We start from the raw sequence: 13020 nt of genomic DNA, 5'->3' as shown, positions 1-13020 counted from the left end.
GAAAAGTTTTCCTGGGGACAGCCTATCACCATTTATGCACCCCACCAAGTGGTGAGCCTTCTGGAGCAAAAAGCAAATTTGTGACTCACTGCTGGAAGAATGGGCAAGTACCAAGCAATTCTTCCTGACAACCCCAATGTCTCCCTCAAAACTGTAAGTAAATTAAATTCTGCCTCCCTTCTCCCAGAACCTGACTCGGCTGCACTAATACATGATATTCTAGCAGAATTGATTTACAGGACCATCCTTTAGAAGAGGAAGATTGGACTCTATATATGGATGGAAGCAGTTGTATGGACAAAGGAAAGGGAAAGGCTGGTTATGCAGTGGTGACTCTTGAAGAAGTAGTGGAGGTCAAGGCCTTGTCGCCAGGAACCTCCACCCAGAGAGCTGAACTGATTACATTGACAAGGGCACTGGAATTGTCACATGAGAGAAAAGTGAATGTGTATACTGACTCAAGGTATACCTTCCTAATTCTGCATGCTCATGGTTCAATCTGGAAGGAAAGAGGACTATTAACCTCCAACAAAAAGGAGATTAAGCATGCTGCAGAAATTTTAGAATTGCTAAAAGCCGTTCAGGTACCTTTACAGATGGCAGTTATGCACTGCCCTGGGCAAAAGAAAGAGGCCTTGGAAGTGGCTAGAGGAAACAATTTGGCTGATCAAGCAGCAAAAGAAGCTGCTAAAGGGACATTTATAATGCCTTTGGTACCTGTTTTAGACTTGTCACAATTTGACCCTAAATATTCGACCACAGACTTAGAGAAAGCAAAGAGTTGGGGTTTTGATGGAGAAGGTGCTGATAGTGGATGGAGAAAGAATAAGAAAGGAGCTATACTGCTTCCTGAACATTTAGTAGAGCCAGTCATGAAGCATTTGCATGAGGCCACACACTATGGAAGAGACTCATTAACTACCTATATCAAGCCATGGTTCACAGGACCTGGAATTTCTAAAGCCATATGAAAAGTAATTGCTAGATGTGTTGTATGCCAGAAGAACAACCCCAAGACAGATCCCCACCAAAACAAAGAAGGGAAACAATATCAAGGGCAGCGACCACTTGAAGACTGGCAAATAGACTTTACCCGGATGCCAAAGATCCGAGGGTGGAAATATTTGTTAGACTTTGTTGACACCTATTCAGGACGGGTAGAAGCCTATCCTACTAGAACTAAGAAATACTCAGAGGTAGTGAAAGCCTTACTGAAGGAAATTATCCCTCGCTTTGGTCTCCCTGGCAGCATACAGGGCAATAATGGACCTGCTTTTATTTCAGAAATTACACGGAAGGTCCAGAGAAGGAAAACTCTGATTCCAAAAAACCTCCGCTGCCTTGCGGCATACCTCTTCAGGGGAAAGGCTAAGGGAGTAAACCCCGACAGAAAATCCGGAGCCGGAGTCCCTAAGGCGGTTTGACGTTGTAGTCAACACCGGCAACTCCTGCGGCGCACCTGAAGCCAAGCTGTATTGACTCCGTCTTTCCCTTGGACCCTTCAGCTGCGAAGAGAGGGGGGGTCTGCTGCATGGGCAACAGCAGACCCTCCATATCACCCTGCCCAGGCTCTGTAGCTTCAGCTTCACTGGAGAGGACACTCCAGCGACATCGCAAGATGTCGATTCAACACGGGAGGAGACAGATACCGTGTCACTCCCGAGTCGGACTGCACAGCCATTCTCGGCGGTGCAGATAGACTCTTAAGAAGCTACACCATCGTCTCTCGAGACGGATGGCTGCCGACAACACGGAAGGTTAGCACATTTTTAGGAATCATGTGGCGACTCCACACAGCATTGAGACCTCAGGCTTCTGGGAAGGTAGAGAAGATGAATCACACCTTGAAGAAACCTATAGCAAAACTGTGCCAAGAAGCTCATCTCCATTGGGATCAAGCTTTACCTATTGCCCTGCTCAGGATAAGGGTTGCTCCTCAAAGTGGGATTCATGAGTCCTTATGAAATTGTGTATGGGTGGCCATTTCAGGCTATGATTGAGGTGGGAAATATGTATGTAGATCAAGAAGTGAAGATAAAGAAATATGTTAAGTCAGACCTTGGCTGTAATTAACAACCTTGCTTGTATTAGGGACCTCTCCTCTACAGGTTCACTACATTCCTTTGAGCCTGGAAATAAGGTGCTACTCAAGACTTGGAAGACAGGATCTCCACAGAGCCAACTAGAAGAAAAGTAGATGGGACCCTGGGATGTACTCCTCACCACCCCAGCCGCAGTGAAATTGGCAGGAATAAAACCTTGGATTCATCACACCAGAGTAAAGAAAGCACCAGAGGAACAATGGACCACCAAACCTCAAGAAGACCTGAAAATTATCTTTTGAAAACAATGGCTTATGTTTTTTTTGTTACTTTTTGTTTAAACTCATGTTATGGGCAACTTATCCCTTTCTAATGAGATGAAAATGTTTGGGTATATTTAGCAAAAAAATGTGCTAAATCTTTCTGACTTTTGTCTTGCAGGAGGAACTTATGTTGAACAAGCTTTCACTTCATGTCTTGTAGGCGTTTGTGCTCCCTTGGAAAGCTTTCAAAATTATACTATGTTTGACGATATCAATAAGAAAATGACATACTCTGATATTTATAATTGGGGACCAGTGGTAACCCTAAAGCACAGGGAAATATTTTCCTTAAAGGTCACTAATGTAGCCCCAGCTAAAGAGTGTGCAACTTTTGTCAACTGTACTAAAAACTGTTTTGTGCTTTCGACAGATGTGAAGATGAATTGCACCACCAACACTAATGTATCTTATGTTTTTGCTCATGTTAAGTTGCCTGCAGAATGGTTTCTAATATGTAGAAGGACTGCTTATTCCTATGTTCCAGCCAACAGTTCTGAGGGACCTTGGTCTCTGGGAAGACTGACAGTGTTCATGCCTCAGAAGTCCCACCTCACCCAACTTCAACGGGAACTCTCCCTTGCACCTGATTATAGCAGTGATTTAAACCTTTTTAGCCCCTCGGAATATATATCCTTGACTATATTTGTGATGCCAGCCATGGTAACCTATTTGAATGTAGAATAAGTAGATTGGCCTGTGCTATGGCAAAAGCTTTGAATGCCACTTCACAAACCATCAGTGCCATTAGTCAAGAACAAGGACAAGTGAGAGAAGCAATATTAGAGAATCGTGCTGCCATAGACTACCTCCTTTTAAGATATAATCATGGATGTGAAGAATTAAAGGACTCCGCTGTTTTAGCCTAACTGATAATTCACAGCTCATAAAGCATAAAATAAAGCAAGTAAATGAAGTAGTATCCAGCATAAAACAGAGGGATTGTTTGGTATTGATTTGTCCAAACTAACCTCCTGGTTGCCTAATATCACTGGTGTTAGAGAGGCATTTGTTGTTCTTGTTTTTTTCATATTTTTTAGTATTGTAGCTTGTTGCTTCTTACAATGTGCCCCCTATGTAGATCTGCAATTAAGTGTATCCCTAAGCCCCCTACCAAAAGGTCCAATGCTAAAATATGTGCTCAACAGCAAAATGAACATTTCCATATGAAGCTGATCTCATAGAAATAAGATAGTTTAACAGTGGGGGAATAATGGGGGACTCAAATGTTGGAAAATTTTAGTTTGAAGTAACAGCTTATGAGCTTTGTAATCAATGTTTATAAAAAGCTATTGTTACAGGAACAGGAGGTACAACCCACCTCGATTCCAGGAAACCATAAGCAGTTGCACCTTTGTGCCTCAGGAGGACAGCAAGCAATCAAGATGGTATCTGAGCCACTGTACTCCAGGGTGACCACCGCCCGGGACGCAAAGATCGCTGCCCGGGACGCAAAGATCGCTGCCCAGGACACAAAGATCGCTGTCCAGGATACAAAGACCACCGCCCAGGACACAGGTGAAAGGACACTGCAGCTTTTATCTGATTAACAACCTTTTCCCTGAATTCCAACCCCCTTACCTACTTTTCTTATAAAAGGTCCCATTTTATACTGGAATTTAAGACAGACCAACTGTCTTCTCAGATCACCGACCATCTGAATAAAGTCCCCATAAAGATTGAATCCCTGTCTTTGCTTATTGGGTCTGGTAGATGACAGGCAGTACGAGTACTGGCTTTTCCGGTTTCAGAACTGCTTATGGTTTCCTGGAGTCAAGGTGGGTCATACCTCCAGTTCCTGAAACAATAGCTTTTTACATACATTGATTACTAAGCTTATTAGCTGTTACCTGAAACTAAAAATTTCCAACATTTGAGTCCCCCATCATTTACACAGCAAGCTCAGGGTCCTCTTCAAATGGCTCAGAATAATGGAGTCCTTGGCCTCACTCCCGGCCACCCCCTGGTGATGCCCCTTCTGTCTGGGGCTTCAGCTACATTCCTCCTGCACCAGCCATGTCGGAAGCCTTCTCTGTTGTTAGTTTTCTCCTGCTCACACTCAGTTGTCCTTAGTTACCTCACAAACAGCACGGCCGATCCTTCTTCTCCTGGGCTTGTCACGGTAGCCACCGCCTCCTCTGCCTCCTCCACCTCTGCACCATGGCTTTCGTAACCAGGTAGTTTGTGTGCACCGTGTCCTCATCGTCCACAGCTTCAGCCTAGGCGAAGAAACTTGTCATAAAGCAAGTGGCAGTCATAGGCGGCGGGCTGATGGGCGCCGGCATTGTCCAGGTTGCTGCAGCAACTGGTCACACAGTAGTGTTGGTAGACCAGACAGAAGATGTCCTCGCAAAACCCAAAAAAGGAATTGAGGAAAGCCTTAGGAAAATAGCCAAGAAGAAGTTCGCAGAAAACCCCAAGGCAGGGGATGACTTTGTGGGGAAGACCCTGAACAGCATCTCAACTAGCACGGACGCAGCGTCTGTCGTCCACAGCATGGACCTGGTGGTGGAGACCATTGTAGAGAACCTGAAGGTAAAGACTGAGCTTTCCCAGAGGCTGGACAAGTTTGCCGCTGAACACACGATCTTTGCCAGCAACACTTCCTCTTTGCGGATCACAAGCATAGCCAACGCCACCAGCAGACAGGACCAATTTGCCGGGCTCCATTTCTTCAACCCAGTGCCCATGATGAAGCTCATGGAGGTCATTAAAACATCAATGACCAGCCAGAAGACATTTGAATCTCTGGTGGATTTCAGCAAAACCCTGGGAAAGCATCCTGTTTCTTGCAAGGACACATCTGGGTTTATTGTGAACCGCCTGCTGGTGCCATACCTCATGGAAGCAGTCTGGCTGTTTGAACGAGGTGATGCATCCAAGAAAGACATTGACACTGCTATGAAGTTGAGAGCTGGCTACCCCATGGGCCCATTTGAACTTCTGGATTACGTTGGGTTGGATACTACGAAGTTCATCGTGGATGGCTGGCATGAGATGGACGCACAGAACCCCTTGTTTCAGCCCAGCCCGTCCATGAATAAGCTGGTAGCGAAGAAGAAGCTTGGCAAGAAGACTGGAGAAGGATTTTACAAATACAAGTGAGAAGTGCAGATTCTCTGGCTACGAGAAGAAGCCTGTAAGCTTGTATCAGCAGCTGCCCCAAGTGCCCCAGGCATGCTTTTGGGTCAGACGGTCTCACACAGCACAGTCTGTTCGATGTGTGTTTTTATTGTAATCTATCTGAAGTATTGATTATCTCTTCAGAAGAGATAATCTGAGAAAAAAATCACATGATTTCAGCAAAACCTCTGTTTTGCTAATAAGCAATCTATGATTGGACAGAGGAGAGAAACAAGGAAATACACTCTCAAGTCTATTTCCAGGTCTAGACCCGCCAGAATCATAAGGAGCCTCAAGATTCACAAGAAGCTGGTCTCTGGCAGGTAGTCTTATTCTGAGAAATCACCCAGAGAACAATCTAGAATTTAACACCAGGTTTATTGAAGGAAAAAAGAGAAAGGGCTCTTTAAAGGTAAGAGGAAACTCCGGGACCAACTCGAGGGCCAGGGGTGGGTGGCGGCGGAGGCGGCAGCAGCGGCAGAGAAAAACTGGGGGAAAAAAAGACATGGAAACTTTACAACACCCACGCGGCCCGCGGGAATCGCTCTTTTACACGTCTTTGGGCGCCAGCGCCACATCTCTCCAAACATACATTACAGTTACGGTGAGTTTGCCCATCAATACATTCAGCATGTTAATTTACATATGATTCATTTACATACGTCCAGCTGTCGCCATGTTCTGCAGTCTCCTTCCCAAGGTGAGAGCAGGGTGACTGGCAGGGGGACCAGGGTAAGCAGGTGCTCCACCAAGATGTGTGAGGTCAACAGGGGGTTCATTATCTGGGACAGGGCAGCAGGCTTAGCCTCAGAGAATGGGGTCCTCAGCCAAGGGAGAGTTAGGTAAAGCAGGAAAATGATTTGCAAGTAGGAATAAGATCTTCCTTCTAGGAAGGGCAACAGAGAACAGGGTGAGGGTCTTGAAATGTGTGCCTTTGAATTGGCTGAGGTGTGGAGGTGTTATCAGAGTTCTGGGAAGTCTCCTCCATTGGCCAAGATGGCTGCAGGGCGAGGTTCTAACCCTGAGTCCACCAAAAGCTAGAAAGATGAATGGATAGTACCCTAAGTGAGCCAAAACCTAGCAAGATAATTGTATAGGAAAAAAAAGGCCCTCCCCTCCCTATCCCTGAAAGGACTGCAGGCTGGGCAGAAAGAGGAAAAGGTCTTTGAGACAGAGGCAATGGATAGGTAAGCTTTTCCCCCAGACCTACACAGGAGACTCCTGAGCCTGAGGCAAAGCAAGGTCCTGGGATCTCCGCAGACCCCCAGAGAATAGGCCTGGGCTCCAGGGCAATTAACCCTCAGGACTCTGGTCCAGGTGACTTCCTCCAGGCAGGATCCCCGTGAGGTTGAGGCATGGCCTCTGCCTTTGAGGAGCAGATCCCAGAGGCCCCAAGGGAAGTGGAGAGTATGGGAAGATGACTTAGTGTGTCCTCTCTACAGGGGTAAGCTTTGATACCCTAAGAAGATGGCAGCACCAACACCAAAGATGGCACCAACCATGTTTGCCTTATCTGTGGTAAGAGTAAAGATATCCCCCCATCACAATCAGCCAGGATTGGCCATGCCCAGCCACCAGCTACTGGAGCAGGAACAGGACCTGGTCATTTCCCCTATTGACATGATGCACCCAGGGACAGCTAAAGGCCTATGAGGGGGCCGACTGCTTTCCCCTGGGCTGAGGCCTTAGGACTCCTGGGTTGGGGCATCTCAAGCTATGGGCCAGGACTTCTCAGGGGACCCAGGGACCTCTCAGACTCCATTCCTTGCTGAGGAGTCACAGGCCTGGCCAGAACCATGCTGGGGGAGTCAGAAGGACCCCAGTGCTTAAAGGCCCTTCTGCAGTGTGCCCAGCTCACCCTGTGAGCTCTTTCACTGGCCAGCACTGCTCCAGGTGCCTCCAGATATCCACCTGCTTTCTTCCCCCAGCCCAGGGGGTGGAGCGGGCCATCTGCATGACCTGAGAAGATAGGGCCCAGAGGGGCCAAGGAACCACCTGTAGCCACCACCTGCTCACTTCAGAGGGTGGAGCAGAGCCAGCATCTGCCTTAGAGCCTATTCTTCCCACTGAGCTCAGTGGTATGGGGCCATGTTAAGTGTCCCTCTTTTCTCTGGTTCCTATCCACCCTGTCAGCCTGGGACCCTGAACCCCACACACCCCTCATTGTCTCTATGCTGTGTGATTAGCCTGGGGTCACCAAGGTCTCCCTGCCTCATTCTTCCTCCATATAGGTACCACATGGCCTGAACTTACTGGCCACAGGATCTGCAGCGTTGCCCGCTATGGGTATGGTATTCAGCATTGTCATCCTTTATGCAGGAGTTAAATACTACATGGGTAAAGTCAGAGCAAGCCTGGCATGAGCACCTGGGGAGGTCTGGGGCTGGCAAGGGAATGAGGTTTGGGGGCTGTGCATAAGTAAGGTCTGGGGATGGTTTGGGACAGACACTGTTCAGATCAGAGAAGGTAGTGGGGTCCTCCATTGGCCTGGAGACCTGGCAGCCCCTACCAGTTGGCTGCCCATGTTCTCCTCCCATTGTCAGCTCTGGGCCCTGTCTGACCTGATCCCCTTCTCTTGCAGATAAAAAGAAACATGAAGTATAAAAAGTGTTGACAGGGATTCTTTCCGATCCCTGGGCGGACATGGAGGCCCACCTTGCTGGGGAATATTATGAAGCAGCATCCCATACACGATTTATGTTTTGATTATGAACGAAGTAAACCTTTGGGCTAAATAAAAATTAATTGAATATACATTTATTGAGTGTATACTGTGTACCTGACTTCCAGAATCAGGCCCTGAATCCCAGGATTCTGGGTTGTTTGACATCCAGCACCAACTCCTCCAGCCCTGGGGCCTCTCCACACTCAGTCAGTCTCCACCTTGCCCTCCTGTTCACTGGACAAGGGCCTGGCCCTGAGTGTGTCTGGCCAGCAGTAGTGTGGGGGTTCTTGACTTCGTGTGGCAAAAATTTCACAACACAAATCCAGGTGACTGTGACGATAAATTTATTAAAAATGAGGACAATGAGACATTGGCCGAGCCTTCGGTGGGCTTTCTGTGAACAAAATAGGCTCTGGCCAGCGACTTTTACCTGCTCTACTATGTAGGGCACAAGGGCAAATTTGGACATAAGTTTCTGGAGTTTGAGTTTCTTCCAGATGGAAAGCTTAGATATGCCAACAACAGCAATTATAAAAATGATGTCATGATCAGAAAAGAGGCTTATGTACATAATAAGAGTGTAATGGAAGAACTGAAGAGAATTATTGATGAGAGCGAAATTAGGAAAGAAGTTGATGCTTTGTGGCCTCCCCCTGACAGGGTTGGCTGACAGGAGCTTGAAATTGTATTTGGAGATGAATACATTTCTTTTACTACATCAAAAATAGGTTCTCTTATTGATATAAATCAGTCAAAGGATCCTGAAGGCCTTCGAGTACTTTACTACTTGGTATAGGACCTGAAATGTTTAGTTTTTAGTCTTATTGGATTACATTTCAAGATTAAACCCATCTAAGTTATATGTTTTTTGAAGCTGTTTTTATACTTAATTAAGGGATTGGTAAGGGGGTTGTTATTTTTCACAATATTAGGATTTTTATATATGTAAAGCCAACTTTTTTGTATGCAAATTGCAAGTAAGAAAATACACAAACAGGCTTAGTGGTCATTGTCACTCTGTCCAAGTGGGTTGGACTGTCCCCACACACATTAAGTTCTGTAAACGAAAGATACCTTATGTTGAAATTTTGCTCTAATAAAACTTACCAAAGCCTGAAAAAAAAAGGGGGGGGAACAATAAAACAAGGAAGGGCTTAGCATAGAAGAAGCAAAAGGAGAGCCTAGGCTGGGCTGCCTTAGCTCACTGGGAAGTCAGAGAAAAGGGGACTTTGTATGGGAAGCTGCGGTGCTTGGTGGTGGCAAATGTAGCTCAGTCCCAGATTGGGAAACCACTGGGGGCATGGCGGCACACAGGACTCACTCCACACACCGGTTTTCCCGTGGGAAATCAGGCCTGCATTTCTATAATAGCTAAAAGCTTGCTTTCTGCTAGAGGACCCCCTCCTCCTGGGCTGAGAACAACAGATGTTCAGTGTGTGTAACCTTGAAGCAATTTCTTAGGGCCTATTCTGGGCCAATTTCTAAGAACAGGATGTGGCTAGACGAGTTATCCTTATCATCCATGCATGTGTAACATTCTTTTCTCTGTTAAATAGAAGTAGTAATCATATAAGGCAATGACTGGCACAATGATTCACAACTTTCTTGGATGTAATCCACCTTAAAAAAATTAATAAAAGCCTGTTAAGGCAGGGGCAAATTGCGCTTTCTCCTCTAGAAAGTGGACTGTTTTGTCCCCTCTTCTCCACAGGATTCTTGCACTCCGTGTGCATTTATTCATTTCATTCACAACACGGTGGACCCTGCTAGTCGGAGGTCTGTGACAACTTTGGGGACAGGTTCAGGGAATTAGCCTGGGACAAGCTGCCAGCTGCACATTGCCTTATTAGGAGGCAAGTACCTGTAAAGAAAGAAATAGGGGGAAAGGCGAGGGCTGCTTCCCAGAGGGAGAGCACATGCTTGCCCACTGAGTCCTCTCTCTTGCAGGGAGCAATCTTAGGGCAAGTCTCAGGGGAGGGTTTTAGCAAAGTATTCATCAGTTCTCCAGGTGTGCCCTTTAAGGGTCATGATCTCCAGAGGGTGTTTATAGTCATTGCAGTTGGTTCTGGCATAGCCCATCTGGTTTTGCTGCTTTTCTGGGCCTGGGGCTGAAACACAACTGAGGCCTAGATGTTAGCACTAGGGAGGTTACCTTTTGTATCTGGCTGTATATTGCTTGGCCAAGTCTCAATTTCCCTATTCCACTTGCCAAGGAATTTTCCTAGCTTTTTACTATCCTGTCTCATTTCTCCAGGGCTGCCTGACTTGGTTTGTCTTTCAGACCCAGGGCGGCTCTTCTGGGGCCTCCCCAGGGCCTGAAAAGGGAACATTCACAGTCACACAGCAACACTTCCGACACTAGATGTGTGGGATTTTCCACACCAAACAATCTCCAGTTCTGTGTGGATAACCACCTTGTTTCCTCTGCTTTAACTAAATTCTGACAGGAGTTATCAAAGATCCCACAGGGTAAGGGCTCAGTCTCACAAGTTTGTCCCCACTACAAATGCCAAACGCAATGGGTTCCAAGTTATCCACAATTTTTTTCCAACTTGCAGTTCTGTAGCTGGAGGGAAGAAGAGGGAATGATTTCTTATTGGACAGAGTTTCTCTTTGGGGTGGTGAAAACATTTTGATAGTGGCTGAACAACACTGTGAATATGCCACTGAATCATGCACTTACAGATGGTCAGAATGGCAAAAAGGACTCTCCTTAGGTTTGTGCGTGTCGGTCTTGGCAGTTAAACAGATGAAAAGTAAATCCTGTAAACATTTCACACACAAAAAGAGAAATCTACAAAGTAAACTGTAAAGTAAAAGCAGTCTTTCTATCTCATTCTCTCCCCACTCCCCAATTTCCAGTCCTCACTTCTGGTGGACTGGACCTTGTCCCTCCAGATGTTTTTGGTGGAAAGACAATCCAAATAGGTGTTATTAGTCCCCTGGGGCTGCTGTAACAAATCACCACAATTGTGTGGCTTAAAACAACAGAATTGTATCCTCTTTCAGTTCTGAAGTCCAAAATCAAGGTGTCACTCCCCAGAAGGCTCTAGGGGAGGATTCTTTCCTTCCTCTTCCAGTTTCTGGCGGCTCCTGAAGTTTCTTTTGTCTTTATTAAGATTTTATTTTTAGAGAGAGGGTAAAGGAGGGAGAAAGAAAGAGAAAAACATCATGTTCAAGAGATACATTAATCAGATGCCTCTCGCACACCCACAACTGGGGACCTGGCCCAAAGCCCAGGTATGTACCCTGACCGGGAATCAAACTAGCAACCTTTTGGTTCACAGGCTGGAGTGCAGTCCACTGAACCACATCAGTCAGGACAGCTCCTGGAGTTTCTTAGCTTATAAATCACTCCAATTTCTGCTGCCATCATCACATGGCCTCTTCTGGGTCTCTCTGTGTGTCTGCATCTCCATCTCCCTTTTCTCTTATAAAGACATCAGTCATTGGATTTAGGGCCCACCCTTAATCCATGTTGATTTTTTCTTAAGCTCCTCAACTAATCACATCTGCAAAAATTCTGTTTCCAAGTAAGATCATATTCACAGCTACTGGGAGGAATAGGACTTAAATGTATATTCTTGGGGGACACATCTGTACATCTTTTTACACACAAGAGAGATCATACTATAAATATGTATATTGCTATTGAAACTGGAGGGCAACTGAATCCTGGGCTTGTGCTTTCTGTCACCACTCAGCCACAAAGCAGAGACAGGGATTGAACTATAATTGCACTTTTATTAATATCAGAGGCCAGTAATCTGAGAAGGTAGTGGGTAAAAACCCTAACATCCACCTTCCCCTGATCTCTGAGAAACAAGTTTACACAGAGGAAAGGTGGGAATATAGGAGGGAGAAATTCCTAGGGGGAGCACGGACGTGCTGTTTCTCTTGGGAGTAAGGGGACAGGGAGCTGAAAGGGGAGTCTCACAGCTGCTTCCCTTTGTTCTGGCGTTATCTCGCCATTGGCATTAGTATTGCTCTCTTCCCCAGACACCTGTTTATGGCCAGAGAGGCTATGTATTCTCTGGTTAAGGAGGAGAGGTATAAACCATTTGCTTTCAAGTGTCCTCAGTTAGGGGAAATGAGTATTGTGATTCACCAGCTGGCTATAAATTGCTCAAACTGGTCTTGTTGAATTTTCTTGTCTTGTTTCCACATTTCACTTACCCAAGAGTTTTCCTAGCTTCTTACTATCCTGTCTTACTATGACAAAGTGTAGAAATATATACAGTTCTTTCTAACAACAAAGTAGAATTTTTAAAACTTTTCTATTCTGAAATAATTTTAGATTTACAGAAAAGTTGCCTAAAAATGAATAGAGATTTCCCATATATTTTTCTTCTACCTTTTCCTAATGTTATCATCTTATATAACTATAGTAATTAACCATAGAAATGAACATCAATGAAATCCCATTAACTAAACTCAATATCCCAAACTTATTCAAATTTCAACAGATTTTCCACTAATGTCCTCTTCTGGTACAAGATCTTGACAGCCTCGGTTCCCATGCACCCCTTCCCCCGCCCCCGCCCCCAATCCCGCGCTTGCAGCTGCTTGGGAGATAGCGATATTTTGAGGCGGAAACCGAGAGTTTCCCATGATCGCAGGGGGTGCCAAACCAAATCGCGTTCGGCCTTGATCAGCCCGTCAGACTCACAGCTGGGAGATAAATATACTGAATACAATAGTACCTTTTTTTCTTCCCCCTATAAAGCAACGCACTTCCCCCTTAGGAGTTCGAAGTTGGAGCCATTCTCATGGCACTGCTCCCTCCTGCCTTGCTACTTCCCTCAATAAACTTCCTTTTCTGCTCACTGCATCTTGACGGTTTTCTGAGCGACTCCATTCTTACATTTAT

General features: G+C 45.8%; 3 pseudogenes; all 3 read left to right on the top strand.

Annotated features, from left to right (window-relative positions):
* Positions 1-1735: 1735 nt before the first annotated feature.
* On the top strand, positions 1736-3546 carry LOC150009406 (uncharacterized; annotated as a pseudogene).
* Positions 3547-4522: 976 nt separating this feature from the next.
* On the top strand, positions 4523-5537 carry LOC150009405 (hydroxyacyl-coenzyme A dehydrogenase, mitochondrial pseudogene; annotated as a pseudogene).
* A 3120-nt stretch (positions 5538-8657) lies between these two features.
* Positions 8658-9006, top strand: LOC150009404 (protein mago nashi homolog pseudogene; annotated as a pseudogene).
* The last annotated feature ends 4014 nt before the right edge of the window (positions 9007-13020 follow it).

This window comes from Furipterus horrens, unplaced genomic scaffold (assembly GCF_987537825.1).
Source record: "Furipterus horrens unplaced genomic scaffold, mFurHor1.1.pri manual_scaffold_5, whole genome shotgun sequence".
NCBI classification, from domain to species: Eukaryota; Metazoa; Chordata; class Mammalia; order Chiroptera; family Furipteridae; genus Furipterus; species Furipterus horrens.
Note: the sequence above shows the minus strand (reverse complement) of the source record. Positions and strands in the feature narration are given on the sequence as shown.